The following is a 24372-nucleotide window of genomic DNA, read 5'->3' on the forward strand; positions in this document are numbered from 1 at the left end:
TTGTGTCTCCCCCTCTCTCTGCCCCTCCCCCACTCGTGCGCTCGCTCTCTCTCAAAAATAAATTTTAAAGAACATAAAAAAAATTAAAAAAACTCCCCTTTATGATGCTCACTGCTTTATACTGGGGCAGATCTAGTAAAAACTTCTGCAGGTCCTGAAGTTTAAGTAATTTCGGGGGAACCTCTTTAGGAAAAATAGTTGAAAGTGATTAATCAAAATTAGATATGAAAATGCATATTTATTTAGAATAAAGAAATCACAACCAAATCAAATTTTAACAAGTTAACAAATGTAATAATTATTATAAAACCTGGAAAAATAACATTTTCATTCAGTAACTGCCTATTGGAGTTACTTAATTATAGTATTTTCTGTAGAGAAAATGGAAATATAATTCAGTCTTTCTTCTGTAATGGCTGGTCACATTTTTTATTGCTGATAATTGGAATGAATAGAATGTACAACTTCACCTATAGATGGACTTACTCTTTATAGTGCTGCCACCAGGTTGTGCCTCATTTTATGCAATTACCAACAAAAAGAAAAATTGGTGCACGTATAAGTGTATAACTGATTATGCTGTGTCGTTAAGAGTATTCCTGACCAGGCACTTTTGAGAATGACACCCTCCATTCACAGCTTTACATGTCTGATTAGAAGAATTCTCCACAGACTATTTTCTTGCCTCATGTACACTTCAAACCCTGGTGTCTCCTCCAGTACCCACCTACTTCCTGGGCTGAGTGCCACCTGGCATGTTCCTGTCACGGTAAAGCCTCTGTTCTATACCATCAAGCCATGAACCCAACGAATCAGCACAGGGGTAGTAAGATGTTTCTAGAAATCACTCCTCCACGAGTGCAGCTGGCAGTCAGGTCATTCTGAAATGAAGTATTTATGATCCCATACGTATATTTCAATAAACTCAGTTAAACGTGTCCTTCGTACAATTCGTTTGCTGGGACTCAAAAATGTCCTTGGGCATTTCAACAGTAGGGGAAGTAAGACAGGAAAAAGACAGTTTAACTGAAGTGTTTTTTTTTCTTAATTCTCACTTTTGCAAAGTTTACCAAAATGTATGAGCACATAAGTATGTTCATAGGGTTTCTCCTAGAGCATCAGAAGGGGCCCATGTAAGTGAGGGGCACTGACACTGTAGTTTCATTCACTTCATGCTATATCTGCCTCTGATTTAACTTTGCATTGTAGTAACTTATGTCCTCATCCAATTATACCTTCTACATTGGACAGCATTTTTACATTTCCAGGGTCTGATACAGCTCTTTTCAAACAGAAGCAACTCAGTGAATATTGTGGCATTAACTAAGTAATTCATATACATTAATGGGCAAGTTAGAAGAACCTGATCTCTCTCCCAACATGACTCGAGGGTACAGAGGAATATTCCAGGCTGTGCCCCCTCCGTGAGGAAGTCAGTCAGTAGCTTTGGTCTTGAGTTTCTCTAGAATCACAGGGCTTCTTCCACCGTCTCCAGGAAGTCACAGGCTTCTTGGTGAGGATTTCTGGAAGGATCATAAGCACTTTAAATAATAAACTTTTTACTATAATTTAAAACTGATTACAGTAAGAGATTGGTTAATTAAATTGTGATACATCTGAAAAATGGAATTGTATATTAAAATGGGTGACACAGAACTATGACTTTTGAAATGGTAAAAACATCCAGGGTATACTATTAAGTGAGGAAAAAAAGCTCCACTACAAAATCACCAGTGGAAAGCTCTCCAAACAGCACCTTGTCCTTTACCTTGCCGGCTCAGGTAACCCCCACTATCACTCTTCTGCAACCTCAAATATCTATCCCCTCAGCTCTCACTTTCTCCCTTTCTCTACTTCCTTCCTATCCAGCTTGGATTCCAAGACCCATTACTTCAACTATCCTCTTCATATACTCTACACTCCCTTAGCCCTGTAACTATGCTTCCCCCCCACGACCACAATATTTTTTCCTCTTCTATAAACTGCCATCTCATATAACTTTGCCTACTTTTAAAAATTAAGACTTCAGTCTTTTAGAGCAGTTCAATGTTCACAACAAAATTGAGGGGAAGCTACAGAGACTTCCCATATGCACCTGCACCCGCACATTCATTATCAGCATTCCTTCAAAAGTGGTACATTTGTTATGATTGAGAAACCTACACTGATAACCTACATTATCACCGAAGGTCCATGGTTCACATTATGGTTCTCGCTTGGTGGTGTACATCCCATAGGTCTGGACAAATGTATAACGGCATGTACCTATGATTATGGTGCCATACAGAGTATTTTCACTGCCCTAAAAATCCTCAGTACTTGGCTTATTCATTCCTCACTGTCCCCCACCAAATACTTTGCCTATATTATTGAACTCTTTCTTTCTTTCTTTCTTTCTTTCTTTCTTTCTTTCATTTGTAGGAATCATTATCTATTCTGGCAACTGACCCTTTGTCAACTATGTGCATTGTCAACATCTTCTTTCAGTCTGTGTTTTATCTTAACTTTTTTTTTTTTTCAACATTTATTTATTTTTGGGACAGAGAGAGACAGAGCATGAACGGGGGAGGGGCAGAGAGAGAGGGAGACACAGAATCGGAAACAAGCTCCAGGCTCTGAGCCATCAGCCCAGAGCCTGACGCGGGGCTCGAACTCACGGACCGCGAGATCGTGACCTGGCTGAAGTCGGACGCTTAACCGACTGCGCCACCCAGTCGCCCCTATCTTAACTTTATAGTATCTTTTTTATAAAGGAGTTTAATATTTTATTATTTTTTTTTAATTTTTTTTTCAACGTTTATTTATTTTGGGGACAGAGAGAGACAGAGCATGAACGGGGGAGGGGCAGAGAGAGAGGGAGACACAGAATCGGAAACAGGCTCCAGGTTCTGAGCCATCAGCCCAGAGCCTGACGTGGGGCTCGAACTCACGGACCACGAGATCGTGACCTGGCTGAAGTCGGACGCTTAACCGACTGCGCCACCCAGGCGCCCCAAGGAGTTTAATATTTTAAAGGAGTCAAATTTATCAATTTTGTCCTTGACTTCTTTTGTATGTTGTTTAAGAACTCTCTTTCCATCTGCAAATTTTAATGACATTTTTAATACTATGTTCTGAATTCTTAGAATGCTGCTCTACACATTTAGTATTTAATTCAGCCTAGGGAATGAGCAAAGAATTAAGGTTTATCTTTTTCCATATTGATAACTAATTTCCCACCACCATTTTATTATGCCACTCATCAGTAATACAGCTCCTGACAAATATTAAGTGTCACTGTATGCATGAGACTGAGCTCTGTATCCTATTCCATTGGGCATCTTGTCTATCCCTGTGCCAAAATTGTATTAATCAGTATAATTAAAAAAATGTTTCATGTTTATTTATTTTTGAGACAGAGAGAGAGAGAGAGAGAGAGAGAGCGCATGAGCGGAGGAGGGACAGAGAGAGGGAGATACAGAATCTGTCTGACTGTCAGCACAGAGACCGACACGGGGCTTGAACTCATAGACCATGAGATCATGACCTGAGCCAAAGCATTGAACCGACTGAACCACCCAGGTGCAGTATACTTAATCAGTATAATTTTGTCAAAATCATTGATCTCTTTCCCAGCTTGTTCTTTAAATGTATTTTGGCTATTCTTGTTCTTTTCTCTACCATATGAACATTAAGGCCATTTATCAAGTTATATATAAAACTGGGATGATATTTTAAATGGAATTGGTTTCTACATTGAATTTATAAATTAATTTGTAAACAATTGCCTTCTTTATTATAATAAATCTCCCAATCCAAAAACATGTATTCCTCCAATTATTTGAGACTCTTCCATTTATTTGAGATTCCCATTACTTCAATGATGCTTTATTTTCTTTTTAATTGTCTTGTACATCTCTGTTGGATTTGTTCTTAGGTAAATTATAGTTTTTGTTGTCATTGGAAAAAATATGTTTTATGTGATGATTCTCTAATGGATTATTTGGAATGTTATTAATTATGCTAAGCTTATCCAAAAATTTGGACCAAGTTTCAAATTACTTTTAGAATTTTTATTGATTTACTATTAGAAATAATATTACATTTAGGTTTTATATGTGTATAAATACATTTCAGGTCTTTACAATTCTTGTACCTCTTATGTTTTTGTTCGTCTATTGGATTGTCTAGAACAGCTAGTACACTCTTGAATAGAAGTGGTGACATGAAATATATTTATTTGGTCCCTGACATTAATGAAACCACATTTAAAGTTTCATCAATATGCATGATTATTGTACATTTTTAATATTAAGTTTTCTGTTCCTAGTTTGCTAAGATTTTTAAAAATCATCATGAATTGATTTTTTTAACATGTGCTTTTTCTGGAATTACTGAGATAATCATAGAGATTTTCTTAATCTCTTAATGTAGTTACATCAAAAAATTTTAGAATTCCTTCTGAAGTCACCCATCCATTTCTGAGATGAACCCAACTTAAACATAAATACTGCTGAAGTTGATTTGCTACTATTTTGTTTAGGATGTTTTCCTGCTGTGCTCATAAATGAAATGGATCTATAGTTTTCTTTTATTACATTTTCCCTGATCTCCACAGCACACTAGGTTTTAAAATGAGCTAAGTAGCTTTTCCTCTTCTCCAGTTCCCTGAAATAATGTATGTAAGTTGGAGATTATCTGCACCTTAAAGATATAGCACTCTGCCATAAAATCATCAGTACCCGATGTCTCTTTGGTAGGGGAAGACAGTTTTGTTTACCAATTTAATCTTTTTTAATGACTATTAGACTATTCATGTTGTCCAATTTTTCATCTGGTTAATTTTTGTGATTCTTTTTAAAGAAATTTTTAATCTAAATATTTAAATTCAGAGCATAAATTTGTTCAGAGCAATCATTTATGTTTTTTTTAATTTAAAAAATAATTTTGTTTTCAACGTTTATTTATTTTTGGGACAGAGAGAGACAGAGCATGAACGGGGGAGGGGCAGAGAGAGAGGGAGACACAGAATCGGAAACAGGCTCCAGGCTCCGAGCCATCAGCCCAGAGCCTGACGCGGGGCTCGAACCCACGGGCCGCAAGATCATGACCTGGCTGAAGTCGGACGCTTAACCGACTGCGCCACCCAGGCGCCCCAGCAATCATTTATGTTTTTAAAAAATCTTGATCTGTCAGTAGTTTTTTCAAAACATCAGTTTCTGGTTCTGTTTATCTTCTCTACTGTTCCTTTGTGTTTTACTTAATTTTTATAAAGTTATTTCTTTTCTTTTATATTTCCTGGCTTCATTTTACAGCTTTCTTCTAGTGTCTTAACCCAATCACTGGCTTATTTTAAATTTATACTTTTTTATAAAGTTATTTTTGTGCTATACCTTCACTGCTAAGTGTCATAGCTTTAGCAATTTATTATGTAGTACGTTCTTTCCTGTTTAGCACTAACTGTAATTTCTAGTGTGATTTCCTCTTCAGCTTATGTTATTTAAGTTTCCAAGCATATTTTCCCCATCTTTATATTGTTGACTTCTAATTTCATTCAGGTTAGAGAATTTCTCTATATCTTAACAATTCTTTAAAATTTTGGGGCGCCTGGGTGGCTCAGTCGGTTGAGCATCCGACTTTGGCTCAGGTCATGATCTCAAGGTCTGTGAGTTCGAGCCCCATGTCGGGCTCTGTGCTGACAGCTCAGAGCCTGGAGCCTGCTTCAGATTCGGTGTCTCTCTCTCTTTCGCTGTCCCTCCCCCGCTCATTCTCTCTCCCTCTCTCTCTCTCTCTCTCTCTCTCTGTCAAAAATAAACATTTAAAAAATTTAAAAAAAATAAAATTACTGTTTCCTTTGTTATTTAGTACATAATTAATTAGGAGAAATATTCTAAAGTTTGTGAAAAGAAAGTGTACTTTCTATGGAAGGATGTATATAGCACTGTATATAAAACTATCGGCTCAACCATATTAATTTTGTGTTTTACGATAGAAAAATGACTTGTCCACACTGTTTGTAAGCAAAGATTCATTCTCTAGTATTATAGGTGAGAGCAAATCCTGCAGTGAATATGGAGGAAGTGAGGAAATAAAGGTGCCAGAGCAGCTCTTACATGCAACTTTTAGGGTTTGTTATTTTATACTGTGGTTGGTTACACTTAACAATTCACCTAAACCTTACGTGGCAACTTCTAGTATAGCACTAAAAGAGAATTCCAAAACCCATCTGAAGAAAGAATGTGGTTTGAAGTTTCTCAATCTAAATCAGTCTTGGAAATGTATCTCTGTCTCTAATGCACAGGGTGCAAAACTTTATACAGCTTGTGTGGTGGGTGGAATGATGACCCCCTCAGAGATTCCACGTGCTAGTCCTGGAATCTCTGATTATGTTACCTTACATGGCAAAAGGCACTTTGCAGGCATGACTAAGTTAAGGACTTTGATATGGAGAGAAGATCCTGATTATCTGCACAGAACTAATGTAATCACAAGAGTTCTTAGAAGTGAAAAAGAAAGGCAAGATATGGGGTGCCTGGGTGGCTCAGTCGGTTAAGCGTCCGACTTCGGCTCAGGTCATGATCTCGGGTTTGTGAGTTCGAGCTCCACGTGGGGCTGTGTGCTGACAGCTCAGAGCCTGGAGACTGCTTCAGATTCTGTGTCTCCCCCTCTCTCTGACCCTCCCCTGCTCATGCTTTGTCTCTCTCTGTCTCAAAAATAAATAAAAACATTAATAATAATAATAATAAAGAAAGGCAAGATAGTCAGAGAGAGTTTTACAGATGTCAGGCAACTGGTTTCGAAGATGGAGGAAGGTGCCACGAACCAAGGCATGCATGTGGTCTCTAGAAGCCACAAAGTGCAAAGAAATGGGTTTTCTCCTAGAGCCGCCAGAGGGAACACAGCCCTGCTGACACCTTGATTTTAGCCCAGTGGGAGCCATTTCAGTCAGAATTTTCCCCGCTTTTCATTCGTTTTGTACGTTATTGCAATTTCATATTTTCCACCATATCTTCTATTTTCCTTACTAGTTTTTGTCAGCTGGATCTATTCGTTTCTTATAAAGGTTTATTAAAATCTTCAACTAGGATTATAAATTTGTCAATTGATCCCTGTAATTATGTCAATTTTTGCTTTGCATCTTTTGATGCTAGGTCTCGAGCTAATTCGTGATTGGTTTGGTTTTTTGGTGGATTGTTCCTCTATTATTATGTAATCTCCCATTTTCCCCTTTCAGGGCCTTTTGCCCTTAATTCAGTTTGACTTCTATTAATGTAGGACTAGTGTAGCAGAATATGCACACCTTGCCCAACGCATGTCACTTCAGCGCTCACCTCTATGTGTAAAGACTGCTTGCTGTAAGAACCTGTGACTTTGTGCTCGAGGGCTTTTTTTTTCTTAGCCTTGGTAGAACACTCTACTTATCCAAAAGGCAAGCCAGGAGAGCCAGAGAGTTAATGTCCCCAGGGTCACCACTCAACGATGATGGTCCAAGAGTTGGTCAATAAATACTCAAGCTTCCTTGCTCCTCAGGTGAATGTCTCTGAGGCACATTCTGCTCTGTCTTCCATAGTTCCTCAGGGGACTGTTCTCCAGTTGCCCATAGTGGTAAGTGGCTGATAACACATCTTTGATCAATTGGCTTCTTCTCTTCCCTTTCTCATGTCACCACTTCCCTGCAGGTGTTTCCTGAGACACAGCACCCTCCCCTCCAAAATGAACTACCTGCACTTGAATCCTGTGTCCAGGGGTGCCAGCTAGCTTCCCTTCGGTTAATATACTTGTAAGTATATATTTCCCCACCCTTTATCATAAGTCCTTTATGCGCTTTAAGGCTCTTCTCTTACGAGAAGTATATAGCTGGCTTAAAAAAAAAAAAGTCCAATCTGGAAATTTTTGACTGTTAAAACTTTGATCCAGAGGTCAACCAACTCCTTCCATTGGCCAAATCCAGCTGGTAATCTGTGTATGGCTTGCTAAGAATGGTTTTTTTAGGTCTTTAAAGGACTGAAGAAAGTATATGTGACCCACAACACCTAAAACATTTATTATTTGGTCCTTTGCAGAAAAAGGTTGCCAACTCCTGGTTAAATCCACTCTTAGCTATTGTGATTGTTGATATATAGCATATATTTCTAACATTCATAATTTTAATTTACTCTCATTTCCTTTGCAGGTTCCCTTTTCTCTGTCTTCTGTTGGATTGATAACGTTTTTGATCTTCCTGTTTCCCCCTTCTGCTTGTTCAGAAGCTATAGATTCTGGGGCACCTGAGTGGCTCAGTTGGTTAAGTGTCCGACTTCGGCTCAGGTCATGATCTCACGGTTTGTTAGTTCGAGCCCTGTGTCAGGATCTGTGCTGACAGCTTGGAGCCTGGAGCTGCTTCGGATTCTGTGTCTCCTCTCTCTCTGCCGCTCCCCTGCTCACACTCTGTCTCTCTCTCTCTCTCAAAAATAAATAATAAACATGAAAAAATTAAAAAAAAGAAGCTATAGATTCTATTCTTTTGGTGATTACCACTAAACTTTAAAAATATATTCCTACCTGTAATGTCTTTTTAAAGTTCAGCATTTTAACCTTCTCCCACTGAACACTTCATATTGTCGTTGAAAGCATCAGTTTTTTATCTTTTATAACCCTAAAAACTTTTCTAGCAGTCAGTTGTTAATATACTATCTTTTATTTCTACCAACATCTGTGTTCATCATTATCCTGTGTTCTAAACCTTCCCTCTGGGTTCATTTCTTTTTTTCTTTTTAAGTACATACTACGTTGAGAGTCTATTGGTTGGTTAATTGTCTAAATCTTTGTAATTAGAAAAGTGCCTATTTATCCATTTTAAATAGTTTTGCTGAAGATAAAATGCTAGATGACAGTTAATTTCTCTCAGGGTCATGCAGACATTACTGTCTTCTCACAGCTATTGTAGTAATGACAGTCTTCTGTCAGTCTATCGAGTGCTCCTCTGCATGGAATCTTTTATCCCTGAAAGCTTTTAAGGCTTTTCTCTTTAGTCTTGATGTTCTTCAACTTCACTATGTTGTATACTCATTTTCATTTATCTCACCTGCTACTAGTGCACTCTGTATCTGAATGTTTGTGCTGTCGTCCAATCCTGGAAAATCTCGGCTCCTCTTTCTTCAAATGTTTCTTCTCTCTTCCCCTTTTCTTCACTCCTATTAGGCAGATAGCGGAGGACTGTGTCACTCCTTATCAAAATCCCTACTATTGATCACGAGGTTGTACAAGGAATGCTTGCCCATCATTCCAAATGGAAAATTAAGATAAAATATAAATAGCCAAGTGCTGAGCTCTTATTTTTGTAAAGCAAAATCCTAGTTCAGAAATGCATCGAGTCATGTTCTTTAAGCCACAGGCATTTAGACTACAGGATTATTGCAAAATCCTGTTTATTATACTGCAAGGCTAAAATTAAAATCACACACTGAATAAACTAAAAATCAGAAAGATTCATGAAAACTGAAATTTATAAGCGACAATGACATGACTGTCAAAGTCTATGATTTCAAAGTCGTTATGTGAATTCTCTAATAAGGTCGTTAACAAACCTGTTGGTACATGTGTATGGTATGATAGCACATATCTATTCCACTGTGTGTATGCATATTATAATTCTCCAGTAAAATAACATCCTGCAGCAGCCCTTGCCTGCTTAAGTTTTCTACATGATGATCATGTTTTCATAACCATTTTCTACACAATAATTATCACCATCTGATAGCTGTCTTCTTCTAAAATATCAACTCCTTAAAGTGGAGGCTTAGTTCTTTTCTGCCCATTACTGTATTACCTGGAACACATACTCCCTTGCGCACGGTTAACTTCATACTTGTTGAATGAACAGTAAGTTCATATATTTTTACATGGTGCAGATTTCAAGTCAAAATGAAGCAAGAGAATTTTGATAAACATGTAAACTAGAGCCCTGTCGGTGTGCTGTAGGCCCAGCGGATCACAGAGATGGAGGAGGCAGGAAGAACTTTGGGCAATGCCAGCGCTCGGACCATGCCAACAGTGCGCTGGTTCTGGTCACAGCTGAGGTGAACCGTGGGAGGTCAGGAGAGTCAGAAAGCTTGGCCAAATGGCGGAGAGCTTATTAAGTCGCTCAGCGCCAAGCCTAGATGCCTAGATAGGAGTGTGTCAGCATCCACTAAATGGCTGTTCTCATGGAAACACAGTGTACAGGATGCACCCTTCGACAGATCCCACTCAGGTTCGAACACCTTAACGTGGCAAGAAAGGGCCGTCACAGTCATCACTCCACCTTCGTCTTACTCTCTGCTCTGCCCACTGAGAACTAATCACACTTCTCTGTGAATTGGATCTTCCTGTTTCTCACGGGCTTTGACCTCCACCTCTTCTCCTGCACTGAATAGTTTACCTTCCCTCCCCCCCCCCCCCCCCCCCCCCGCCCCATGTCTCCTGCCTATCTCCTACTTTCCTTTAGGTCTTTGCCTAAACATGGGAACTCACAGCAAGTGTTTTCTGCTCTCCAAGATCAGGTCTACACGCTTGCCCCCTCCCCAAGTAGCATTTATCATACAGCTTTGAAATTGTTGCTCTTTATGGTTATCTCCCCAGTAGGGACTGGGTGATGCTCACAGATGTACCCCAGCACCTAGCACAACAACTGACCCATAGAGTGTAGTCAGTAAGTGGTTGCTGAATAAATGACAAGGAAGTGATCGCAGAACGAATGAATGTGGACAGTTCCAAGAAGCCAGATGAGCCGTAGGCAGACGAAGGTTAAGTCTCAAACCCACCAAAGAAGAGTATATGTTTGGCTCAGGAGTCAAGGACTTTTGGAGGAGACTGGGAGGCCGCACAGTCTTAATCACAGCTGAGCTGTATTAAGCAAGGTTAGGTCAAAGGCAGGGTAAAACCATCAAGCAGCTGGAGCTTGGTCTATGGAAATTTCAGCCTTTCCTTTCTGATGCCTTTGCCAATTCCTGCCGTAGCAGTTTCTTATTTAAGCTGACTCCAGACACCGAATTCCCTCCTACTCTTTCTCCTTTCCACACTACTAGCTCTCTAGACATCTTATTTGTGAAATCTTAGGCACTGACTGATAAAGAATCAGTCATGAATATTTTAACTGCAGGATGTTCTCAGAAACCGTGGCATCATGGCCCACAGGAAGCTACCCACTCTGCTGCTAGTCAGATGGGCACGGGCCTCCTCACTCCCTAAATGGAGGATCAGAGAACCCCTTAGAAAGACACAAAATCAGCCTGACAGAGGCACTGAGGTGTTGAAAAGAGGAAGCTCCTCCTCTAATTTCAGGGGGTTGGACCTGATCTTTAATGATGCACAAATCATATGTATACATTTTCTACCAATTGGAATCTATTCTTACTCTTGAGACAGCTGTTCTCTGGGCATTGGTCCCTATAATGGAAGGGAAACCTTGAGATATATCTTTTCAAACCTACATCCTCAGAAATCTATACTGACACTTTAATAAATGGACACGTTTCTCCTCCAAGAACCCCTCTGTGACAAAAGTATGTTTGGGTATAGCCTAATGCACTCATAATAAATATATACAGCCATGAAACAGGGCAAGAGTCCTGGTAGCCTGTTATTTACAGTAATTGTAGATTGTGAGTGGACATTTTAAAGAGAAGCTTACAAGTTAGTTGTACTTTCTGGTAGTAATTACCTCCCACAAACATGACTCACTTCGGCAGTTTAAATGCAAGAGTTGGGTGTCCCAAAATCAACAGTCTTATAAATAAATCTCTGAATCATGAACTGAATGCATAAATGTTTAAATATTTCTCCCTGATCTCAAAGACAGATTTAGATTTAAGATTTTATGCATTAAAATACTGTAAGGGGAAAAAAAAGCACAAAGATTATGGAAGTCTTTGTGGACTGGGGTAAAGCTTTTTGCACTTTGGAAGTCATCATCCTCTCAGGAAGACCAAAACTCCAGCAACCACAATGTTGGGTGTATGTTTTCTTCAATCCAGGAGGGGAGGCTGCTTTTTTGTGTGTGCTAACGTAGCCCATTTGTTTCACTCACAGGGTAGACTTTTATGGTAATACAGCAACCTTAATGCTATTGGGTGGGACGGCCCAGGAGTCTCGGGGGTAATAGGACATGTAACTGAAGAAATGTGGCTGTGTTGACTAGGAATGGCGAAGAAAGAACAATCCATGCCAGAATGAGATATTCATTTTCTTGGAATGCTCACTCGAAGGCATTGTGTATCTCAATAAGCACTGGCTTTCCAATTCATGAAACGTATTTTTTTACATTAAAAAAAGCACACTTTGAAAGTATTAACGGAAATTTAGGCACTGACATCATCCACCTACTTGATTCATTTTTTGGTTAAGTCCTAAAGTTTTATTTGAAAATGTAACTATCTTAGAATTCTCTGTTCTTTTCTCATTATATGCATGTATTTAGCATGTAGTATTAATCACCCACGTGGGCCTAAGAGTAAAATCTGTAGTCTGAACTCTGTCATCTGACAGATGAGCTTAAGGTATGAACTCACATGTCAATATAGATACAGTTCTTTCTTCCTTGTTCAAGACTGCTATGTGGCAGCCACTGAATCCTACAGAATGTGCAGCATCAGAAGAGAACCACTTCTGCTGAAATTCTTTTCTTTCAATATGAAATTTATTGTCAAATTGGTTTCCATACTGGCAATGAGAAAGAATGAAATATGGCCTTTTGTAGCAACGTGGATGGAACTGGACAGCGTTATGCTAAATGAAATTCTTTCTCAGTGTTTGCCTGAACTTGATGTCTATTTTGTTCCTAGTTATTTTCATATCTCCAGCTGCTTCTGTTGCATTCCCATCTCTTAGGTTCAGAGAAATACAGGGTTCCTCTGTGGCCAAGGGGAAAGATCCCTGCCAGAATGCTGAACTTCTCATGAAGGTTACTGAATACGACAAAATGGACCAAGTATGCCAAATAATAATGTTGGTGCACACAAATGAATAGCCAGTGGCAACGGCATTTTGTGGAGAAATTTGATATCACATAATAACACTACTACATCTAGACATGGAAGAGGAGAATAAAATACCTCCAAGGGGCATGCAGCAATTCTGTGGTTAGACAAGGAACAACCCAAAGCTCACAGCATCCCAGGATAATCCTCATGACAAAGAACTGGTATGGTTGCATGTATTCAGACTCCTGTGTACAGCTCAGCATCACAGGCCAGAAACTTACCACCTGGCTCTCATTAAAAGTCCTTTAAACAAGAGGGGGAAACCAGGCCCACACAGTTTATTCTCTTGGATGCACAATGATCACCTTTAATTGACTCTTGGATTCATAGCATGTCAAAAAATGGGGCAAATTCCCTTTATATATCCAAAGAGACGTTTACAGTACCTTGGAAATCTTTTCTGGCATAAGGAGAGTTTAAGTTTGAATGGAAAAAAGGGTAGTATTTTGGAGGACATTCATCACATGCCCATTCTCAAATCATTTTTTAGCAAGAGTAATTTACTGCTAAGGACAGAGCTCTATGGGACCTTAACAGGCATCTGGGGAGAAGAGAGGTCGCCTTGAGGCAGATCATAAATTACTGGGGTGAGGGCAGAGGAAGCACACTGACCCTCCAATCCTAAGCTCCTTGGCCACAGAACAAGTGAGTTCTCATCCTCAAAGGCAGTAGCAAATCCTTTATGAATTTAAAAATAGTACCAAACTGTCTGCATTTTCTCTGTAGCTAAGGGAAGCTACCTCACAAGGACTTGTGATTACATCATTAATACACAAAAAAATTAATAAATTTGTTAATTTGATCCTGATGGAGACAAATCAAAGAGAATGTAAGAACATGACTTTAGGAATAAGTGGGGTAACTCTCTTTTGCAAATGTTACTGCTACGTTCAAAACAGGAAAATTGGGTAATACAAAGATGTTAACTTACCCCCGATTTTCTTTCTCTCAGGATCTCCTCAGATGCTCCCAGCTTCACCTACTTGGGTCTAGCTTCACTCACTGTCCTGTGTTGGCTTTGCTTGGGCTCTCTCCAGGGCTTCTGTCTGATACCTGGGCATGACCACTGAGCGCTGCTGGGTTATGTTCAAGCCTGAAGCATGTGGAATAGACTCCCAGTTCAGTGTAGTGATATCTTAACCAATGAGATATGAGGGCTGGGATGCGAAATCTCTTCCCTTCTTCCCCCTGGATTGACTGGTTTGAGATACAACTTCCCAGGAGGTAGTACCACATGTGAGGTTGAACAGTTAGTTGCACAAAGCAGCAGCAGACTGGGTGACACCTTCTTGCATGGGCTCCCTCTCCTTCCTTGCACCATTCCCTTGTCCCTCACAATGTCCCTCAGAGTTGCACTCCCTAATATGCTTAAGTCCTTTGTCTTGGCTTCTACTTTCTGGAGAAGCCAGGCTTAGCCACACTTTTCCAGGGAAAATATTATTCTGCAGTTAATTTGGAAGAATAAGCCATCACAAATAGTGTTTAATTCCTTTATTAAATATAAACAGGATAAAGGAACAGCCCAATCAAATATTAAAACATATTATAAATCTGCAATGATTAAATCAGTATGCTCCTTGTAGAAGGAGACCTAGGCAGAAAACTCAATTATGTAGAGTAACTCAGAAATAGATGCCTACTGTGTGTCTGGCCCTACTCTATGTATCCTCAGTGAATGATCTCACTTAATCCTCACTACAGACCTGTGTAGTAGGTATCATTTATGTCATCAATTTCTAAATTAAAACAAACTCAAGGCCTAGAAACTGTCCCCCAGTCACCCAACGAGTATGTTGCAGAGACAGGGTTTGAACTTTTTAATAATAGAAAAATATATTTGGTAATATTTGGTGAAAAATAAGTATATACAATTATGTATATAATCCATAGATGATAAAACATTAAAATGCATAGATTAAAAAGCTTAGAAAACTCAGAGTCCTAATTTTTGTTTTTTTTTTCTAGATTGGGGTTGAAGACATTTTTCTTTATAATTTTTTGTACTGTGGTCGACACAATGCTGTATGTTCACTAAGCATTTCACCCTTGCTCTGGCACTCAGGAGAACTAAGGTTCCTGGCATCCAGTAGGTCATGTGACCCGTTCTGGCCAATGGGATACCGGCAGTAGGTGCAAGCTACTGCCAGGCCTGGCCCTGGCAGGCTGCACAGGCTAGCAGGCGGTTCCAAGATCCCAAAGGACTCCAGAGCCCCAGAAGGCAGTGGGGCCACTAGAGCAAAGAGGCTAGCTAGGTCCCTAGTTACTGCTAGAAGAAGAGCAACCCAACCAGTAGGAACATGACATGAATGAGAAATAAATCTTTTATTGTGTTTATTTCTCAGAGTGGTTACTGAGCTTCAGCGTTGTTTGTGTAGCAGTCATTTTAATTATCTTCACAAACATATGTACTCGGCATTTTTTAAAAAGTAAAAAGTAATTCAAACAAAATACAGCAGTTAGTTTTTTGCCTCAAGAATTCCAAACCTGGCCAGTGGTTTTTTTCTTTTCTTAACTCACTTAATCCTCAACTATATTCCGGGAACTCCATTCAAGGCACTTATAGTGACAACAGCAGTAGCAACAACAATAATAAACTCACTTTAGGTGTAGAGCTTCATGAATTTTGGTAATTGAATATAGTCATGTAACTACAATCAAGATCTAGAATTCCATTACCCCAAAAAGCTCCCTTGTAGTGATCACCTCCCCTGGACTCTGTCCCCAGGCAACCATGGACCTACTACTCCACACTATATTTTGCCTTGCTAGATGGAATCACACAGTACCTACATTTTTGTGATTAACTTCTCTCACTTAACCAAATGGTGAATTTCAACCATGTTTCCTATATTAATATTTTTACCCCTTTATAGTGAGTTATCCATTCTTCTTATCAGGAATGGAGTGCTCCAAGACTTAGTTGGGTACCTACTGCCCAGTTAGAGACTACGTTCCTCAGGTGTGGCTGAAAAACTAAATTCAGTCCAATGAAAGGTGGGCAGAAATAATGTATGCAGCTGCCAGGTCACCTCCCTAATGGCAAGTTGCTCATCCTGAATTTTTCCTTTCTGCAGCTGGAAAATTTAATAACCAGAGCAACCTTGGAAGTCATGTGGTCATGGTGGCAGAACACCCCTATTGCCCTGAATCACTCACCTATGGATTGCTACAGGGGAAATACATATATTTCCATCTTATGTAAGCCACTGTATTTTGGATCTCTTTGTTACAGCAGCCAAGTAATTAGCCTAACAAATGTGCTCCCCACGAATTAAGGGCTATATTTTATTTCTCTTCGTAACCTCATCATGATTTAGCTCAGTGGTTTATATTGAATAAGCGTTCAGTAGCTGTTTATTGGAATGAATATCAAATAAATGAGCAAATGAATTCCATGTATGTGTAATGTTAGCACTGAGAAATATTTTAAAATTTAAAATCCCACATAGCCTTTATTTTTTAAATGACATCAAATGAAATTATGTTCTGAAAGGTTTGGCCTTGACACATTACAATATGCCTAAAACTGAAGTTGGTAATGTAAAAAGTGCAGAAAATTAAATGACTCTCAAAAATGGTACCTACACAATAAGGCTTTGATTTTTTCAGTTTTTAAAGTATCATAGAATTATAAAAGAATACAGACAAGGAGAAATTATTATGGATTAACCATCTCAAGAAACTTTATATCCAAATTTATACATTTTCTTTCCAAGAAGTTATCAATCTCCATCAGTTGAAACATTGCTATAACAATTAAGTGGAAATATGTTTCATAAGAGGTAATCAAAATGAATCTAAGGGCTTGATCCCCCCACTGAAACAAACTTGATACCTTGCTGACAAAATCTGGTCAAAACGATTCATAAATCTATCCTGCATTCTTTGCAGAAATTAGCTGTGTGGGAAAATTATAATTGCTTTAAAAATGTTATTTAATTCATCTCTAGGTACTATGATTAACTTAAATAGGTAGGTCAATTTTTTTTTACAGCATAAAAATCAACAGAATTTCATGTTGTTTCATAAATATGGTTTTAAAAGGCTGTTTTGCTCTTCATGGCCAAACTATTTCTACTTCGATGTCATTCCTTCTGTTATTAAAGCTTCAGTGAAAAGCCCCCCTTTTATAGTATAGTATATACTATACTCTATTAGTATAGAGTCTAGATGTCAATATAGAAAACCTGAGTTTCAGGGCTTACTATTGCCAAGTGTCAGTCAGTGTCTTGTTTATATCAGAGGAGCTAAGCCAGTCCAGCTACTAGAAAATCCTGCAAAGCGTTCCCACTTGCTCTCATTCCACTTGTCTCTAAGGGTACCATTTTTTCTTAAGGTCAAACCAATTCTTAGCAGCTGTAATTGTGTGTTCTCACCAGCAATTTACTTATTAAAATTAAGTACTTGTTAGAGTAAATTCTAACTCTAAAAAAATAGCAAATCAATCTCCTTCCCCAGTGAATGTTGTTTTAAATATAATGATTGATTAGCATCCTTTTAGTTTAATAAACTATAAATGGTATGTCTGCATTGCATTCACATTGATATCTCAAACTACTTACCATTCTTTCATTTAGGATAATGAAAAATCACTTAAGGCCATTTACATAGCTGGCATGTAAATTTAAAGTAGCTATTCATCACTAAAACATTACATGCAATTATTAAAATGCATTTCATTGTACAGGCATACATCACTTTATTCTGCTTCACAGATATTGTTTTGTTGTTGTTTTGTTTTATTTTTTTTACAAATTGAAGGTCTGGGGCAACCCTGAGTAGAGCAAGTCTATTGGTGCCATTTTTCCAATAACATTTGCTCACTTCATGTCTGTGTATCACATTTTGGTAGTTCCTGCAATATTTCAAGCTTTTTCATTATTATTAATTTGTTATGGTGATCTAGGATCAGTGATCTTTGATGTTAGTATTTTAGTTACTTTGGGGCATCACAAACGATACCCATATAAAATGGCAAACTTAATGGATAACTATTGTGTGTTCTGACCACTCCACCCACCAGCCATTCCCCCCTCTCTTTCCCTCTCCTCAGGCCTCCCGATTCCTTGAGACACAATAATATTGAAATTAGACCAGTTAATAACCCTACAATGGCTTCTAAGTGTTCAAGTGATAGGAAGAGTCACATGTCTCTCAGTTTAAATCAAAAGCTAGAAATGATGAAGTTTAGTGAAAAAGGCATGTCAAAAACTGAGGTAGGCCAAAAGCTAGACCTCTTGCACCAGTTAGCCAAATTATGCATACAAAGGAAAAGTTCTTAAAGGAAATTAGAAGTGTTACTCCATTGAACACACGAATGAATGATAAGAAAGTGAACTAGCTTGACTGGCTGATGGGGGAAAGTTTAAGTGGTCTAGATAGAAGATCAAACCAGCTACAACATTCAGTTGAGCCAGAGCCTAATCCAGAGTAAGGCCCTAACTCTCTTCAATTCTATGAAGGGTGAGAGAGGTGAGGAAGCTACAGAAGATAAGTTTGAAGCTCGCAGAGGTTGGTTCATGATGTTTAAGGAAAGAAGCCATGTCCATAACATAGAAGTGCAAGGGAAAGCAGCAAGTGCTGATGCAGAAGCTGCATCAAGTTATCCAGAAGATCTAGATAAGATAACTGATGAGGGTGGCTCCACTAAACATATTCTCAGTGTAGATTAAACAGCCTTCCTTTGGAAGAAGATGCCATGTAAGACTTTAACAGCTAGAGAGAAGTCAATGCCTGGCTTCAAAGCTTCAAAGGACAGGCTGACTCTCCTGTTAGGAGCTAATGCAGATGATTGAAGCCAATGTTCATTGACTATTGTGAAAATCCTAAAGCCCTTAAAGATTATGCTAAATCTACTCTGCCTGTGCTCTATATATGGAACAACAAATCCTGGATGACAGCACATCTGTTTACAACATGGTTTACTGAATATTTTAAGCCCGCTGTTGAAGCCTGCTGCTCAGAAAAAAAGATTCCTTTCAAAATATTATTGCTCATTGACAATGCACCTGGTCATCTAAGAGCTGTGATGGAGATACACAACAAGACTAATGTTGTTTTCATGCTTAGTACCACAACATCCATTCTGAAGTCCACGGATTAAGGAGTAATTCTGACTTTCAAGTCTTATTAAGAAATACATTTCATAAAGCTACAGCTGCCACGGTGATTCCTCTGATGGATCTGGGCAAAGTAAATTGAAAACTGAGTTATGGAAAGAAGACTTTCCTTCTGGAAAGGATTCATCATTCTAGATGTCATTAAGAACATTCATGGTCCGTGCAAAAAGGTCAAATATCAACATAAACAGGAGTCTGGAAGAAGTTGATTCCAACCCTCATGGATGACATTGAGGGGTTCAAGACTTCAGTTGGAAGAAGTCACTGCAGATGGGGTGGAAATGCCAAGAGAACTAGAATTAGAAGTGGAGTCTGAAGATGGGACTTAATGGCTGCCATCCCGTGATAAAACGGGATGAGCAAAGAAAGTGGTTTCTTGAGATGGCATCTACTCCTGGTAAAGACTGCCGAAATGACAACAAAGGTTTTAGAATATGATATAAATTTAGTTGATAAAGCAGCAGCAGGGTCTGAGAGAGTTGACTCCAATTTTGAAAGAAGTTTTACTGTGAGTAAAACACTATCAAGCAGTATCGCATGCTACCGAGGAATAGTTCGTGAAAGAAAGAGTCAATTACGTGGCAAACTTTTTTGTTGTCTTATTTTAGGAACTTGTCATAGCCATCCTCACCTTCAGCAGCCAGCATCCTGATAGCAGCTACCAACCCGGAGGCAAGACCCTCCCCCAGCAAAAAGATGATGACTCCCTGAAAGCTCAGATAAAGGTAGCATTTTTAGCAATAAATTATTTTAAAATTTAGGTACATACATCGCCTTTTTAGACATACTACTATTGTACACTTAATAGACCATAGTATATTGTACACATAACTTTTATATGCACTGGGAAGTCAAAACATTCATTTGACACACATTATTGGATATCCACTTTATTACAGAAGTCTGGAACAAAACCCGCCATGTCTCTGAGGTATGCCTGTACTCAAAAATAGTTGTTCTAATGTGAATTTTAAGTAGGAAGTGAGCTAAATGTATTCCCCATGTAATTTCTCCTCAAAAGCCTTAACAAACTGTTATTTGCAGAAGAATTTCAACAAATAATGACTATTTGCCCTACAATTAAAAGTAGAATGGCTGTTTGACATTTAGAATTCAAAAACGGAAAGTTCTTTTATCCGCCCTGCCTACCTTCGGGATTGCATTTTTCTTACTATTTGCCTGTGGGGGACTCAGCTGCTTTTCCAACTTTGGGTCACAGTGCCTTAAAAAACTATCATATAATTTGATAAATTACACGAAAAGGGGTTTGCCTAAGGACCTCCCTCTATTTGCCTTTGATTCTATTTGCCTCTTGGGTGGGAAAGAGGAAGAGGAGTAATTGTTGGAAGGGATGGGAATAGCAAACATATGCTGGCAAGGGAGATATATAAGGTCAAGGTGAAAGCATCCATCTCCTGCATCTTCTAAGGCAGTGCTACTCTTGAGCTGGCTGAGAGGGACACATTGTCCCAGGGGTAGTACACACCACCTGGAACTGACAAAAGGGATTAAGAATGATGATGGGTGGCCGTTGGCTCTCAGACTGTCATCTGTGTATCTTTATACAGCCAGATGCTTTCTTGGATTGATCAGATTGATTCCAGGCCCACAGAGCAAAAGAATCATAGAACAGAGTCATAGGATGTGAAAAGTGGAAGAACTGTGGATATGACTGCCCTGATATCCAGAAGCCCAGATATTTCCCATGACTTGCCTGAATAGCACACGGGGCAAACGGCTGAACTGGGAATCCCAGCGCAAAGACCCCCAGTCCATATCCCCATGTGCTACACAATGTTCATAAGGTGGGTCCAATATTTAGAGTCTTTCTTCTGCATTCATGCCTAAAGCAACAGGGCCAGTGGGGAAGTGAGAAGGAGATGCCTCCTGGCTCAGGCCTTCTGAGAAAGGTTATTCTGGACTTTAAAATTCCAAGAGTGCCTGGGTGGCTCAGTCAGTTAAGTGTCCAACTGATCTCATGGTTCCTGAGATCCAGGCCCACATTGGGCTCTGTGCTAATAATGTGGAACCTAGTTGGGACTCCCTCTCTCCCTCTGTCTCTGCCTTACTCTCCCTCAAAATAAATAAATAAAACACTTTAAAAAATCCACTCACTTCCCCTTCCCCAAATCTCCTACTCTCTTTTCTCTTTACTGCCTTTCATTTAGACAATCAAGAGTACAGAGCAGAGAAACCTCGGGGCCCATGAAAAGACAATGTAGAAATTATTGCCACTAAGGGGTTTCAGAATCATTCACTGAAGTATGCTACAATAACTCTGATAATAACATAAATTCATAAATCTAGGGGCACTTCATCCCCAAATCCCTCCTCTTAGGAAGGTAATTTATCACACCATCACTATGATAGATCTTCATAAATGGGGCACTTCAGGAGCTCCCTCCATTTTTTTCCCATAATTCCCACAGCAGAGTGTTTTCTTGTTGAGACCTGCACTGGCCTTACTATCAATAGGCCTGCCCACATTTATCAGTTTGCAAATCATATGAAATGTATGTCTTTTCTTAATAAACATACATGGTAATCAGTCATATTAAACATGAGAGTGTCTTAAAAATGAAATTCTTTAATACCAGTGTTTCAACGACCACTCTATCTGGGTCATCTATAGTACTCCTCTCCCCTTACAAGATTTTTAGAAATAATTTTCATCAGGGCACCTGGATGGCTCATAGGTTAAGCATCCAATTTTTGATTTCAACTCAGGTCATGATCCCATGATTCATGAGTTCAAGTCCACATCAGCCTCTATACTGACAGTGGAGGCTGCTTAGGATTCTCTGTCTCCCTCTCTTTCTGCCCTCCCCACGCATGCTCTCTCTTTAAATAAATACATAAGTAAACTTTATTTAAAAAAAGAAATAATTTTGGTCGATTGAATGTTTTCTCTGTGTAAGCATTATTTAAAATATCTTGCATGTTAGACTCATTTATATCTTGTAATAACTTCATGTAGGTTCTGATATTATCTCATGTTATAGATAAGGAGACTGAGTTACAGAGGTTAAGTACAATGATTTGTCAAGTGCCATACCTAGTAACTAACAGAGCCAGGATCTGAACAGGGGCAGCCTGGCTTCACGTTTGTTTCCTATTAACCATGTTATACTACCTCTCTTGAGGTCAGCTAGTATGCAATAGTTGTGTGTGTGCACGTGCGTGTGTGTGTGTGTAATATGATATAGTTGAAAAGAGCACAGATTTTAAAGTCAACACAATGCTGAGCTTAAACCCAGCTCCGCCTCTATATGCTATTTGCTTTAAACAACTTTTAAATGACTTAGTTTTCTCACCTATAAAATGAGAACAGAAATGACTACACTGCTGAGTTAAAGAATTAAATCTGAAATCTACAGAAACGGTCTAGGTGTGTGTGACTCCTAGCAGATGCCCAGTGTAAGTTAGCACCTTCTCTTCCCTCTGTTTTGGACCCGATTATCTAATCTGGCTGATCTGGTCAGTCCATTCTCATTAATGTAAAGCTTAAGAAAAGAAGGGTTGGAGCACATTATGGAAATTATATACAGTACTTCCTTTCAGCTGATTCTTTGGCTTCCAGACTCTTAGGTGTTTCATTACTGTCAAAGCATGAAAACAATCCTTAGGAACTATATTTTCAATGAGAAAAAGATGAGGTAGGAGGAAACAGATTGACCAGTGTGTAAAATTTTGGTACACATTTTTGTTTCTTGTATTTATATAGTCTCAACATCTTATGTTGTTTGCCTAGGGCATTTTCCTTCCTAGGACATATGCTCAGGATCACAAGAATAACACAGCTCATCACCTCCTTCAGTGTATGTTCTTTTTTGCATTTGTTAAAAATGTTAAGAGGTTTTGACTGGTAAGAAAGGCAATGGTCCTTTTCAAACCAATCTACTTTACATTATTTTTAGTTCAAATGTCTAATGCAAAGGACTTGTGCAAAGTGTGTCCAGGTTTATCAAAACAGAACATTTTTCAGTTCCAAAATTAGGAGTGAAACCTATTGTGGCCAGCACCAAGGTGCTCAACCTTGGCTGAGCACTCCACACTCCTGGGCACAGGACAGGACAGGCTCTGTCAAGGTGAAGTTTGAGGTTATGGAAGGTGTTCAGCTCTCACAGCCCTTGGCCACAATGTGGGGATATTTCAGGAGAGCTTCAAGGGATTAAACCTTGTGTGACTGACAGGGAAAATGTACATATTGCCTGTACGATCACAAATAGAAACTTTTCTTAGGGAAAGTGTCATAAAGAACATGGATGGTCAATCTGTCTGCTTCTTCTAGAGAGGACACTCTGTCTCGCTTGTTTTAACATGTGGTGCATGTATCTGCTAGCAATCCTCTTAGTGCACTACCAACTGAAAATCATCAAAGCCTTGAGACCAAACCTAACCTTTCCATAATGTCATGGAATTGCATATGTGGAAAATGCATCATCCCAGTCCCTGCCTCCCTCCACACACTGAGTATTTAACATATTCGGGCCAGAGTATTGTCTATGTGCTTCTGCAGTGTCTTCAAGGAAATACTCTCTAATGTTTGGTGACCCAACATTGATCTTGCACATATTGTGTTTTAGGATGGGTGAGTGAATTGGATTCATAAGTACAAAAAATGGACATGGAAGGAAAGACAAGAACGCCTTTGCTGAAGTTGCACAATACAGAGAGCATGGATTTTAAAGACAGAGAAGGTGGTTTCAGCTCTGTTACTTGCTAGCTCTGTCACCTTTCACAAGTAATTTAACCTCTGAGCCTCCATTTCTTCATCTGTAAAATGGGGATAGTACTAGTCTTACATGAATTGGATTACACATAGTGATAAAGGTCTATTATTACTGAGTACTGATCATATACAGCATTTGGTCCCAGCACTTTATGTGTTATAACTCATTTAGCAATCAAAACAATTCTAAGGAACAGATTTTATTGCAATCTTGACTTTTCAATGAGGAACTGAAGCGCCATCATTGACAGAGTAGGCCATTACTATTAATAATCATGATGTCAATATTGTTGGGATTTAAAAGTATAACATCTAACAATAAAAGTAAGTGAAATCAACAGAAATTTCTTCACTTAAAAATATTATAGAAACAAAATTTATATAGGAAAAAACTGAATAGGGGTAAGATAAATCACTCTTTGGATTTACATTTGACTTCTTCCCCTTTTATCTCTTTTTCCAAAATGATAGGTCATCATGAAAATCATTTGCCATACATGAGCTTTATGGTCTAAACATCTCTGTAAGGATGTGATTAGAAAGT

The 24372-nt window shown here is 38.9% G+C and overlaps 1 long non-coding RNA gene across 1 annotated transcript; it reads right to left on the minus strand.

Moving 5' to 3' along the window:
* Window positions 1–318: 318 nt before the first annotated feature.
* Window positions 319–13176, minus strand: LOC125169653 (uncharacterized). Its single transcript, XR_007153751.1, has 3 exons — window positions 13050–13176; window positions 9044–9152; window positions 319–1523 (listed from the first exon to the last, which is right to left on the minus strand). It is a non-coding gene; the product is annotated as an uncharacterized LOC125169653 (long non-coding RNA).
* Between the last annotated feature and the right edge of the window lie 11196 nt (window positions 13177–24372).

Source organism: Prionailurus viverrinus, chromosome B4 (assembly GCF_022837055.1).
Source record: "Prionailurus viverrinus isolate Anna chromosome B4, UM_Priviv_1.0, whole genome shotgun sequence".
Lineage (NCBI taxonomy): Eukaryota > Metazoa > Chordata > Mammalia > Carnivora > Felidae > Prionailurus > Prionailurus viverrinus.